Source organism: Crotalus tigris, unplaced genomic scaffold (assembly GCF_016545835.1).
Source record: "Crotalus tigris isolate CLP2741 ecotype Arizona unplaced genomic scaffold, ASM1654583v1 scf7180000018043.2394770, whole genome shotgun sequence".
NCBI lineage: Eukaryota > Metazoa > Chordata > Lepidosauria > Squamata > Viperidae > Crotalus > Crotalus tigris.
The window spans coordinates 789,957-801,720 of NW_024096792.1; the positions used below are offsets into that span (position 1 = coordinate 789,957).

The window sequence follows — 11,764 nt, forward strand, 5'->3', positions numbered from 1 at the left end:
CAGCTGCTGAGCCATTCAAACCATAGCTGAGTGCTGGATATAAGTTTAAGGTTCTAAAAAATTCAGAATGAGACCATTTAAAAGAATCCATCTGTAAATCTACTGGTAGCTAGCTTTCCAGTTACAAGAGGGAAGGCTTCCTGCCTCTTCTTGCACAATTTGCCTTTTCTCACTTCCAATTTATACTGCTATTCAGTCATCATTGTGTTGGCAAAAAAAAAAAAAAAAGTATCGGCATGATAAGTAATGATCTTTGTCATACCTTTATTGCTTTGTTCCTGGACTTGGCCAGGGATATGAACACCAGCCTGCAGTCACTATATTAACACTTACAAAGCCCTCTCAAGCTCTCATGCCAGATGGATTCAGACATTCAGGACTTTGAATCCACTTCTTTACAAAATACGAAAGAACTGCATGAAGGGGCTTTGAAGAAGAAAGAAATCCTGGCAAAGAAAGTGGGAACAAGACAAGCTTATAGAGCAGTGGTTCTCAACCTTCCTAATGCTGCGACCCTTTAATACAGTTCCTCATGTTGTGGTAACCCCCAATCCTAAGGGCTATCCAAGCACGCACTGATGCCGCCCACTCATCCGCCACACCCAGGGCTCAGTGCACCTCGCCTGTCCTTGCCTCACTTCCGAAGGTCGCCGGCCTGGCCGGGGGGGCAGGAAGGCCACTCCGCTGGCTCTGCCCAGCCCGGTTGGAGAAGCACCCAGGCGGGGAGAGGGAGAGAGAGAGAGAGAGAGAGAGAGAGGGAGAGATAGAGAGAGAGAGAGCCAAGAGGGCGACAGCACCAGCAGAGCTTAGTTCAGCCTCCTCCATGGAAAGGGCCACGAAGCAGCGTGGCTTCCCTTAGAAGATGCTCGATGGAAACGAATCCGGTGCTGCAATGGCCCCTAGCTCGAAGCCGTGTGGAGACGGATAGAGGAGCGGTGTCTTGGTTCCTAAGACCATCGGAAATATGTGTTTTCCGATGGTCTTAGGCAACCCCTATGAAAGGGTCGTTCGACCCCCAAAGGGGTTGCGACCCACAGGTTGAGAACCATTGTTACAGAGAAAGCTGTGAAGTCATTCTCCTTCAGACTCAGTTTAATTTGATTTGGAACTTCAGAAAAGAGAAGTAAATGCAGGTGAACTGAATCAATCAAATATATATATTACTTAAGCAAAAAATGTATACATGAAATACACATGTACATGAAATTGTGCTAAGCTTAATCTTTATTTTCCATATATTGCAATCACTCTTCTTTCTGTATACAGTTTAACAACTGTCACTTTGAACCAAAATTTCAGGGAAACTCCTATTTATTTCTTTATGTATTCTTCTTCTTCTTGTGCCATATCCGTTATCAGACGTTGGCGATCATGTTGGCGATCCTGTTTTTATCAGCAGCCGCATGAAAAAGTGCTGCTGAGTTTTGTCCAAGCCAGTCCCTTAGATTTTGAAGCCACAATGTTCTTTTCCCAGCTTCGTATAGGCTTCTCAGATTCCACGTACCAATTCGTAGTTTTGGGTTTATCATGCTTCTAGCAGACCGGGAGATACTTAGCACCCCTGCCCCATTTAAGGGGTGCTCATACTCGGGGCCATTGTTAGGTTTTACTGCCATTAACATGATTTTCCTGGGAAATATATAGTGTAGTAGTCTTCCCTTTGCTTTCAACACCGCTGTGCACACATTATTCAAGTGGCTGCCACCACAGCGTGTGCTATTCTTCTGAATCCATTCCAACCAATATGGTCTCCATCTTCAGTTGATACTGGGGAGCCAGCTGCCACTCACCAGACCTGTTGGTCCATGGGAGGTATTTGATTCCCTCCTGTCCGCCATTACAGTATAAAAGCCATAACGGGTAGGGTCCCCCAATCCGCCACCCGGGGACGTGCTCTGTGGGGGTTCCAGGCTCCCCCTAAGAGTCTTTATGTATAGTTTCTTTCAATGGTCATTATTGATCTTGTGGACTCTCATAACCATTATTTGTATTTTTATATACTCAAATTAATTTACTATTGCTGGATACCCGGACTGGACTGGTTTTGCTCTTCCCATTTTACAGCATTAATTGCCCATATATTAATATTTAAAACTAAAAGACATTTTTCTACTTTAAAAAATTGTTGTTGTTGTTGTTAATTGCGAAGTCGTGTCCGACCCATCGCGACCCCATGGACAACGTTCCTCCAGGTCTTCCTGTCCTCTACCATCTTCTGGAGTCCATTTAAATTCATACCTACTGCTTCAGTGACTCCATCCAGCCATCTCATTCTCTGTCGTCCCCTTCTTCTATTGCCCTCAATCTTTCCCAGCATTAGGCTCTTCTCCAGTGAATCCTTCCTTCTCATTAGGTGGCCAAAGTACTTGCGTTTCAACTTCAGGATCTGGCCTTCTAAAGAGCAGTCGGGGTTGATCTCTTCTAGGACTGACCGGTTTGAACGCCTTGCAGTCCAAGTGACTCGCAGGAATCTTCTCCAGCACCATAGTTCAAAGGCCTCAATTCTTTGGCGCTCAGCCTTTCTTATGGTCCAACTTTCACAGCCATACATTGCAACTGGGAAAACCATGGCCTGACTATACGCACTTTTGTTGGCAGGGTGATGTCTCTGCTTTTTAGTATGCGGTCTAGATTTGCCATAGCTTTCCTCCCCAGGAGCAAGCGTCTTTTAATTTCTTGGCTGCAGTCCCCATCTGAGGTGATCTTTGAGCCCAGAAAAATAAAATCTGTCACTACCTCCATTTCTCCCCCATCTATTTGCCAGGAATTGAGAGGGCCGGATGCCATGATTTTGGTTTTCTTAATGTTGAGTTTCAAGCCAACGTTTGCACTCTCCTTCTTCACCCGCATCAAGAGGCTCTTTAGTTCCTCTTCACTTTCTGCCATCAGAGTGGTATCATCTGCATATCTTAGGTTGTTGATATTTCTCCCAGCAATCTTAATTCCAACTGTTGATTCATCTAGCCCTGCCTTTCTCATGATGTGCTCTGCATATAAGTTAAATAGGCAGGGCGACAGTATACAGCCTTGCCGGACTCCTTTTCCAATTTTGAACCAATCAGTGGTTCCGTGTCCAGTTCTCATTGTTGCTTCTTGACCCGCATATAAGTTTCTCAAAAGACAAATGAGATGGTCTGGTACTCCCATCTCTTTAAGAACTTGCCACAATTTGTTGTGATCCACACAATCAAAGGCTTTTGCATAGTCAATGAAGCAGAAGTAGATGTTTTTCTGGAACTCCCTAGCTTCCTCCATGATCCAGCGTATGTTGGCAATTTGATCTCTAGTTCCTCTGCCTCTTTGAAATCCTGCCTGTACTTCTGGTAGTTCTCGATCCACATACTGCTGGAGTCTAGCTTGTAGGATTTTAAGCATAACTTTACTAGCATGTGAAATGAGTGCAATGGTGCAATAGTTTTAACATTCTTTGGCATTGCCTTTCTTTGGAATTGGAATGTAAACTGACCTTTTCCAATCCTGTGGCCACTGTTGAGTTTTCCAAATTTGCTGGCAAATTGAGTGTAGCACTTTTACTGCATCGTCTTTTAAGATTTTGAATAGCTCAGCTGGAATACTGTCACCTCCACTAGCTTTGTTGTTGCTCAGATGTTCTAAGGCCCATTTCACTTCACATTCTAGGATGTCTGGTTCGAGGTCAGTGACCATCTCATTGTGGTTATCTGGGATGTTAAGCTCATTCTTGTATAGTTCTTCTGTGTCGTTTTGCCATCTCTTCTTAATCTCTTCTGCCTCTGTTAGGTCTCTGCCATTTTGGTCATTTATCATGCCCATCTTTGCATGAAACGTTCCCTTCATATCTCCAATTTTCTTGAAGAGATCTCTGGTCCTCCCTATTCTGTTGTTTTCTTCTATTTCTTTGCACTGTTCATTTAAGAAGGGATTCTTATCTCTTCTAGCTACTCTCTGGAATTCTGCATTCAATTGGGTGTATCTTTCTCTTTCTCCTTTGCCTTTTGCTTCCCTTCTTTCCTCAGCTATTTGCAAAGCTTCCTCAGACAGCCATTTTGCTTTCTTGCATTCCTTTTTCTTTGGGATGGTTTTAGTTGCTACCTCTTGTACAATGTTGCGAACTTCCATCCATAGTTCTTCAGGCACTCTGTCTATCAGATCTAATTCCTTAAATCTATTTTTCACCTCTACTGTATATTCATCAGGAATATGATTTAGTTCATACCTGAGTGGCCTAGTGCTTTTCCCTACTTTTTTCAATTTAATCCTAAATTTTGCAACGAGAAGCTCATGATCTGAGCCACAGTCAGCTCCTGGTCTTGTTTTTACTGACTGTATAGAGCTTCTCCATCTTTGGCTGCAGAGTACATAGTCAATCTGATTTCTATGTTTACCGTCTGGTGATGTCCATGTGTAGAGCCGTCTCTTGGGTTGTTGGAAAAGAGTGTTTGTTATGACCATCGTATTCTCTTGACAAAATTCTATTAGCCTGTGCCCTGCTTCATTTTGTACTCCAAGTCCAAACTTGCCTGTTATTCCGGTTATCTTTTGGCTTCCTACCTTAGCATTCCAATCCCCCATGATGATAAGGACATCATTTTTGGTGTTAATTCTATAAGGTGCTGTAGGGCTTCATAGAACCGGTCAATTTCATCCTCTTCAGCACCAGTGGTTGGGGCATAGATTTGGACTACTGTGATATTGAATGGTTTGCCTTGGATTCGAATTGAGATCATTCTGTCATTTTGAGGATTGTATTCCAGTATTGCTTTTCCTATTCTTTTATTGACTATGAAGGCTACTCCATTTCTTCTGAGGGATTCTTGCCCACAGTAGTATACCTGATGGTCATCTGAGTTAAATTCACCATTCCTGTCCATTTTAGTTCGCTGATTCCTAAGATGTCGATGTTCATTCTTGTCATCTCTTTTTTGACTACGTCTAGCTTGCCTTGATTCATGGATCTTACATTCCAGGTTCCTATGGAGAAAAAATCTTTACAGCATTGGACTTTCCTTTCACCCCCAGATATATCCACAGCTGAGCGTCCTTTCGGCTTTGGCCCAGTCGCTTCATTCTTTCTGGCGCTACTAGTACTAGCCCTCTGCTCTTCCCCAGTAGCATATTGGACACCTTCCGACCTGAGGGGCTCATCTTCCAGCGTCATATCTTTTTTCCTTTTAGTACGGTCCATGGGGTTTTCATAGCAAAGATACTGGAGTGGTTTGCCATTTCCTTCTCCAGTGGATCACATTTTGTCAGAACTCTCTGCTATAACCTGTCCGTCTTGGGTGGCCCTGCACGGCATAGCTTATAGCTTCATTGAGTTACGCAAGCCCCTTCGCCACGACAAGGCAGTAATCCATAAAGGGGCTTTAAAAAATAGTTCAATTCTATTTATTTCATGCAAGATTAGTTTATCTATGAAGGGGGGAAATGATTGATACCCTTGTCACATGTCTTTTATTATTTTATCAAAATATAAAATACAGAAATACCAAAAAAAAAAATGAAAATAATGGGAAAATAGGAAAGGGGAAAAGAAAAGAAAAAACACTGACTCTTTAGAATATTTATGGAGAAGAAACAGACAGCCTTGTCAGGAAGGTTCAAATGATGGGTAGCAGCTTTTTAAATAATTATTGAGGTTTCATGACTGGATGCATTGGTTCTAATTGAGTATCCTAATCACTACCTAAACAGAACAGTTTGTTCTCATCTTACTAAAGTCTTTTGCAATCCTCAGGGGAAAACTGTCATTTATTGTTTCTATGCTTTTATTGGATGAATTTAATTAATGAATTATAACGGTTATTTTATCTCTATCACTTTTAGAACATACATGCATAAATATACCTAGTATATTTGGCATGTCATCCTTAAGTTCTTTCATTTCTTCTTCACTGTTGGATCCCTGTAGTTGCGTCAGCTTCACTGAGCCCAGGGAAAAATTTATGAAGCTATCCTGAATTTCACCTCTGAATAACATTTCAGCTTGGAACAGCCATTCACTCCTTTTATCCCCAGGAACAGAACATATTCTCATGGGTAGGTGAAATGAGATATTTGCTCTCCGGCCTTTTTCAATGGTTCTGCTGTTTTCTTTATTTCTTCCTTCATTCTTCATTTTTCATTGTTACCGTGCCATTTGATTTCAGATAAGCGCAAGGCAAGGAATATTGTAAGACAATTCTTTTTTTAGGTCTCAGTAACCACGAAATATAAAGAATTAATGGTGCCTAAATATGCCCATGGATTCTTTTCATGACCGTGATGGGTACAGGAAGGTATAGATTTTACACCCATGCCTTGAAAGACAACAAAGAGTGGATGGCCTAATGCCATGAGCTATACGGGTTTTTTGGGACTGAGCGGAATCTGGACTTCAGGTGGCATGCCAAAAAATAGTCATAATCAAGATAAAAAGTGGACAATATAAAATTTTAAAAATTGAGTTAAGTGCAATTAATAGGACTAATCTCCTTTTCAACAATACTATCTTCTGTGTTATTAGGTATGCCTTATTATCTTTCACTAAGGCTACAATTCTGTCTCTGTTGGGGTTAGTGATGGAATGGCTTTATGCTTCTCTATAAATTTTTGGTAAAGACTTTTGCCCTCCCCCAGTTAGCAATAGTTTGGTAAACCTTTTAGCCAAATACTTAAAATTTGGCATCCTGAAATCAGAGGAGGGAATGATAATTTCTTGTGCTTTTTCCCATTCAAAGGAAATAGTTAATGTGTATTTTTCATTTCTTCATATCCTAATTTTCCTCTGAAACAGAGGATGGGCATCTACAGGTAGTTCCTGACTTACAACAATCTGTTTAACAATCATTTGTAATTCTAATAGCACTGTAAAAATGATTTATGACAGGTTTTCACACTTACGACCATTGCAGTATCACAGTCATGTGATCAAAATTTGGGTGACTGGCAACTGCCATTTACTGTATTTAAAATGGTTGTAGCATCCCAGGATAAGATGTTCACAATGGCAACTTACTAGATGGCTTCCAACAAAGTCAATGGGGGAAGCCAGATTCGCTTAATGGCTTCATGATTTACTTAACAACTACAATGATTCACTTAACTGTTGTGACAGAAAAGATTATAAAATAAGGCACTGCTCATTTAACCATCACTTTGCACAAGAATGGAAATTTTCGTCTGTTGTGATTATGACTCGAGAACTATTTGTATTTTGCTGCTGAGAATAGCATTTCCTCAAAAAATGACTGCAGGGACATGGCTACTGTTTTTATCAATATATTTAGTGGGTTGAAGGGCAAACAGTAGCAGTGCTAAGAGCCTTATACCTCATTCTATTCTAAGAGTTCAAGGATACTGTATATAGTATTCCGTCTTAAAATGTTATCCTCTAAATCAGTGGTTCTCAACCTATGGGTCGGAACCCCATTTGGGGTCGAACGACCATTTCACGGGGGTCGCCAAACAAGGCTGTCTGCCATTTTTTCCCCTTTTCTTTGGCCACGCCCCTGGTACCCAGTGATGTATAAGTGGTTGGGGGTCACCACAACATGGGGAACTGTATTATGGGGTCGCGACATTAGAAAGGTTGAGAACCACTGCTCTAAATGGAGCCTTGTAAGGCAGGTTCAAATGACGGCTAGTAATGTTCCAAATATGGTGTTGAATCTTGAGAGTCCCTTGGACTGCAAAGAGATCAAATCAGTCGATCCTGAGGAAATAAACCCTGACTGTCCTTTACAAGGACAGATGCTGATGCTGATGCTGATGCTCAAATACTTTGACCACTAAATGGGAAAAGAGGACTTATTGGAAAAGGTGCCAGAAAATATTGAAGGCAAAAAGGAGAAGGGAACAGCAGAGGATGAGTTGGTTAGATAGTGTCACTGATGCAGTGGGCATGAGTCTGGACAAACTCTGGGAAACAGTGGAGGACTTGGGGGACCTGGTGTGTTATGGTTCATGGGGTCATGACGAGTCGGACATCACTTAGTGACTGAATAATAACAACAAAAACTTTCCAAATAATTACTGGGGTTCCATGACTGGATGCCATGGTTCGATTTGAGCATCTTAATAGCCAACCTAAATTGACACAATTTGTTCTCATCTTGCAAAAATGTTAACGTCAGAGAAAAGCCACTTGTAACAGCAAATAAACTTTTTCCAGAAAAGAAAGGCAAGCATAAAGTCAATATAAAGGTGTTAAAAAAATTTTAAAAGCTTAAGATAAGAATTTAAGATTAATGAACTTTGAATTGTGATTCCATTTTTTCATTTGCTCTCTATAAAAAAAACTCTTTCCTGCTGTCTCCTGCCTGATAATCAAGATTTGAGAAAGTAAACGTTCATTCTACTCTTTTTTTCTTTTCTTTTCTTTTTAAAAAAAGCTGTTTTCTATTCTTCTTCCAATTAGCAATTCTTCAGTGGTAGCAGATATAGTAAGATAGAAAGTAGCTTTTAATTAGTTTTTACATTTTTTGGGATGAGAACAAATTGCTACCTTAAAAATAAAGATTAGGGAGAAATATATTTATTCTGCATTTTAATAGGAACCTACATAATTCACATTTTCCAAACTAATACGTGAATTGAAACAGTTAAATTTCAGTGCTCACACTCTGTAAATTTTTGTTGCACTTATCCAATAAGGTGGGGGGATTTATTGTACTAGGCAACATGGGTTGCAGATCACTATTTCAGAAGAAAAATATCTCTCCAAGAACAGTATGTTTTCTCTTACCTAGTCCAATCACAAAGATAATTTTCTTGAGACATATAACAGCTTTAGTTAATTTTATATCTCAGACAGCAGGGTGACAGCTAACGTTTCTTAGCAACATATATGTAATTGCTTAGAATTTCATACAGAGCAGAGTTGTAGCGAATATATAAATCTATGAGTAGGAACCAAATTAGACCAATCTGAAAGTGCACATTACCAAAATTCCATTTCACGAAAGAAAAGCACATTCAGAGAAAATAATTGAAATGGGCTAAATGTGCATTTAGCAGGCTATTTTTTTGGCACTGTGTATATAGCATTTATTACTTTGAAACAAGTTAATAACTAACATTTTCTAGGGCCTTTTGCCTTTTTCTAATAGGCAAATGTTCCCAAATATAAGGTCATTCACTCTTTATAATGGGCAGAACCAGCCATTTGATGCTTAGCATTATTTTTGGGATGCTGCATCTATTTCTTCTTAAGTACACTGTTCTTTTATCTTATTGTTATTTACTTTTAAAATGTAACCTCTACAGCTATGTGGCCTACACATTTAAATAAAATAAATAAATAAGTGCTCAAGAAAGGATGATATTAAATTTCACCATCCTGTCCTACCAGACACAATAAATGGAGAATGTTTTGTGTTTCCAGTGAAATAATTTGATTTTCATCCTGGTCACATGCATAATCGAATAGAATACAGAATAATAGAGTTGTAAAGGATTTTGGAGGTCTTCTATTCCAACCCCCTGCTCAGACTGGAGATCCTATACCATTCTGGACAAATGGCTGTCCAATCTCTTTTTTAAAACCTCCAGTAATGTAGCACCCACAACATCTGAAGGTAAACCATTCCACTGATTAACTTTTCTCATTGTTCTTGCTTTCTTTCTATTTTCTGTTTTCTGTTCTTGCTTTGGCCTAAAGTATCTAGTGGCCATCGATCTGGGGGAAAGACAGGCTATTTAATATAAAGGTTTTTTTTTCCAGCTGGTTAACTTTTCACTGGCCATATTCCAGTAACCAAAATCAATAAGGGTTTGATCTTCAATGTACCATTTGCTGAGTGAGAGACTCACTTCCCCATTCTACTCCACTTTATTCTTCACTTTGCTATAATATTATATTTGTGGTCTCATTTTGAAGAGCTAGCCTCAGAATAACATTTGGTACTGAAGGCATTATTTCCACAGCAAGTAACTTTGAATTATTCAGTAAATACTGAACTTTGAGAAAAGTTACTTCAAAGTATACATATTTCAAACAAGCTATTCCAGGATATTAGCATTCATTCAGCATTTGCACATAATTTGTAAAACTCTAGAATAGTTATTGCATATTTCCCCATTATTTGTAATTTAGCAGATGTTTGGATAAATATTTTTTGGGTAGTTTGCTTCCACACTGAAAGGTGTAGCAATGCAGGCCTAATTTCGTTACTTGTGTTTGTAGATTTTATTTTGCTCATTTCTTTACCTGAGTAGGTTTGCACAATTCTTCATCTTCCTTTCTGTTATTTTACTTTCAATTCTTGAACCATAGAAAAAGTGCTTGCTTTTGTTTTCCACCAGCAATGTTTGCCATCTTTGTAACTATGTCAGAACTTTTTACTTTGTTCTTACATGTTAAGAAAGTATTTCTTTCTTTTCCTACTGTAGAGGCCAGGGTTGTTTTGTTTTGCTTTTTGCATCATCTGAGTGTTGATTTATTAGACGTAACAGGAATTGATTGACAAGGTTGTTGCCTCAGCCTGATATTGTGGGCTGAGGGAGTGACTGGCCCAAAGTCACCCAATTGGCTTTCATGCCTGAAGCTTGATTTAGACTTGTCCACAATTGTATGTAGATGTCAACACAAATCTATACCATGAAGGGGTTGATGGGTAAGCGTAGGTTGTAGATGGTTGCAGATGAGCCAATGCGCAAAGCTCCCAAATCTCAATTATGCATTGTGTGGACATGTGCATCCTGTATGTGGATTGGTTGATCTGACTTGCTGTTGGGAGGCAGGCAGCAAATTCAAATGACAAAATGGAGGAGCTACAGGGTTTTAGTGCAATATCTATGCAACTGTCTCCAAACGACAGACACATACCTTTCCTGATGTGCAGTGATTCAGAAGTGATTCAGAAGTCTGCTCAAAGTATAAGTCAGGACTAAAATTTGCTGTGTGTGGTTTCCAGCCTGGTGCCTTAACCACTAGACCAAACTCTCTTTTTTAAAGTAATTAACTGATATTTTGCAGCCTGTGGTCTCAGGACATTGATATCTAGGTCCACAACTACTTTGGATCACTAAGAGGTAACACAGGTATGTGCTTAAATACTCCTTTAGCCTATTTCTGCAGATGTCCTTCAAGAGTGTCTTGAATTGATTGCTACCTACTGCCCTACCATTGGGAAAGATAGCATGGTTCTTACAGTAAAATGATTGTTGTAATCCCCAAGAGTGTTTGGAAAATTCCTAATGAATTTCCTAATGAATAATATAGTGGTATTATACCAATCTATCTGAATCTAGGCAAGATTGGGTATTTTTCTTAGCTTTTTTGTCAAAAATAACAAAAAAAGCTTCTTTCAACTTATAAAAAAACAAGAAAAAAGTGAAAGAAATGATTGGTCCATTAGTGGGTGAAAATGGAAAGAAGGTGACAAGCAACAGGGAGAAAGCAGAACTATTTAACTCATTTTTTGCATCTGTCTTTACACAAAGGGAAAAAACAGACCAATGTATCAAAAATAGTGCCATAAAAAACAGAATAGAAACACAAGTTAAGATAGGCAAGAAAATGGTAAGTCAGCACCTGTCCAGCCTAGACAAGTTTAAATCGCCAGGACCAGATGGATTACACTCCAAGGTTCTCAAGGAACTGGCAGATGTGATCTCAGAACCACTGAACTATATTTTTCAAAGATCCTGGAGCACAGGGGAACTACCAGAGGACTGGAAAAGAGCTGATGTAGTTCCCATCTACAAAAAAGGAAAAAAATGGACCCAGGAAATTACAGACCTATCAGCCTGACCTCAATACCTGGGAAGATCCTGGAAAAGATAATCAAACAATGAATCAGCA

The 11,764-nt window shown here is 39.6% G+C and overlaps 1 pseudogene; it reads right to left on the bottom strand.

The window, feature by feature from the left end:
• Window positions 1-3,171: 3,171 nt before the first annotated feature.
• LOC120309606 lies at window positions 3,172-3,849 on the bottom strand (annotated as a pseudogene).
• Window positions 3,850-11,764: the final 7,915 nt, after the last annotated feature.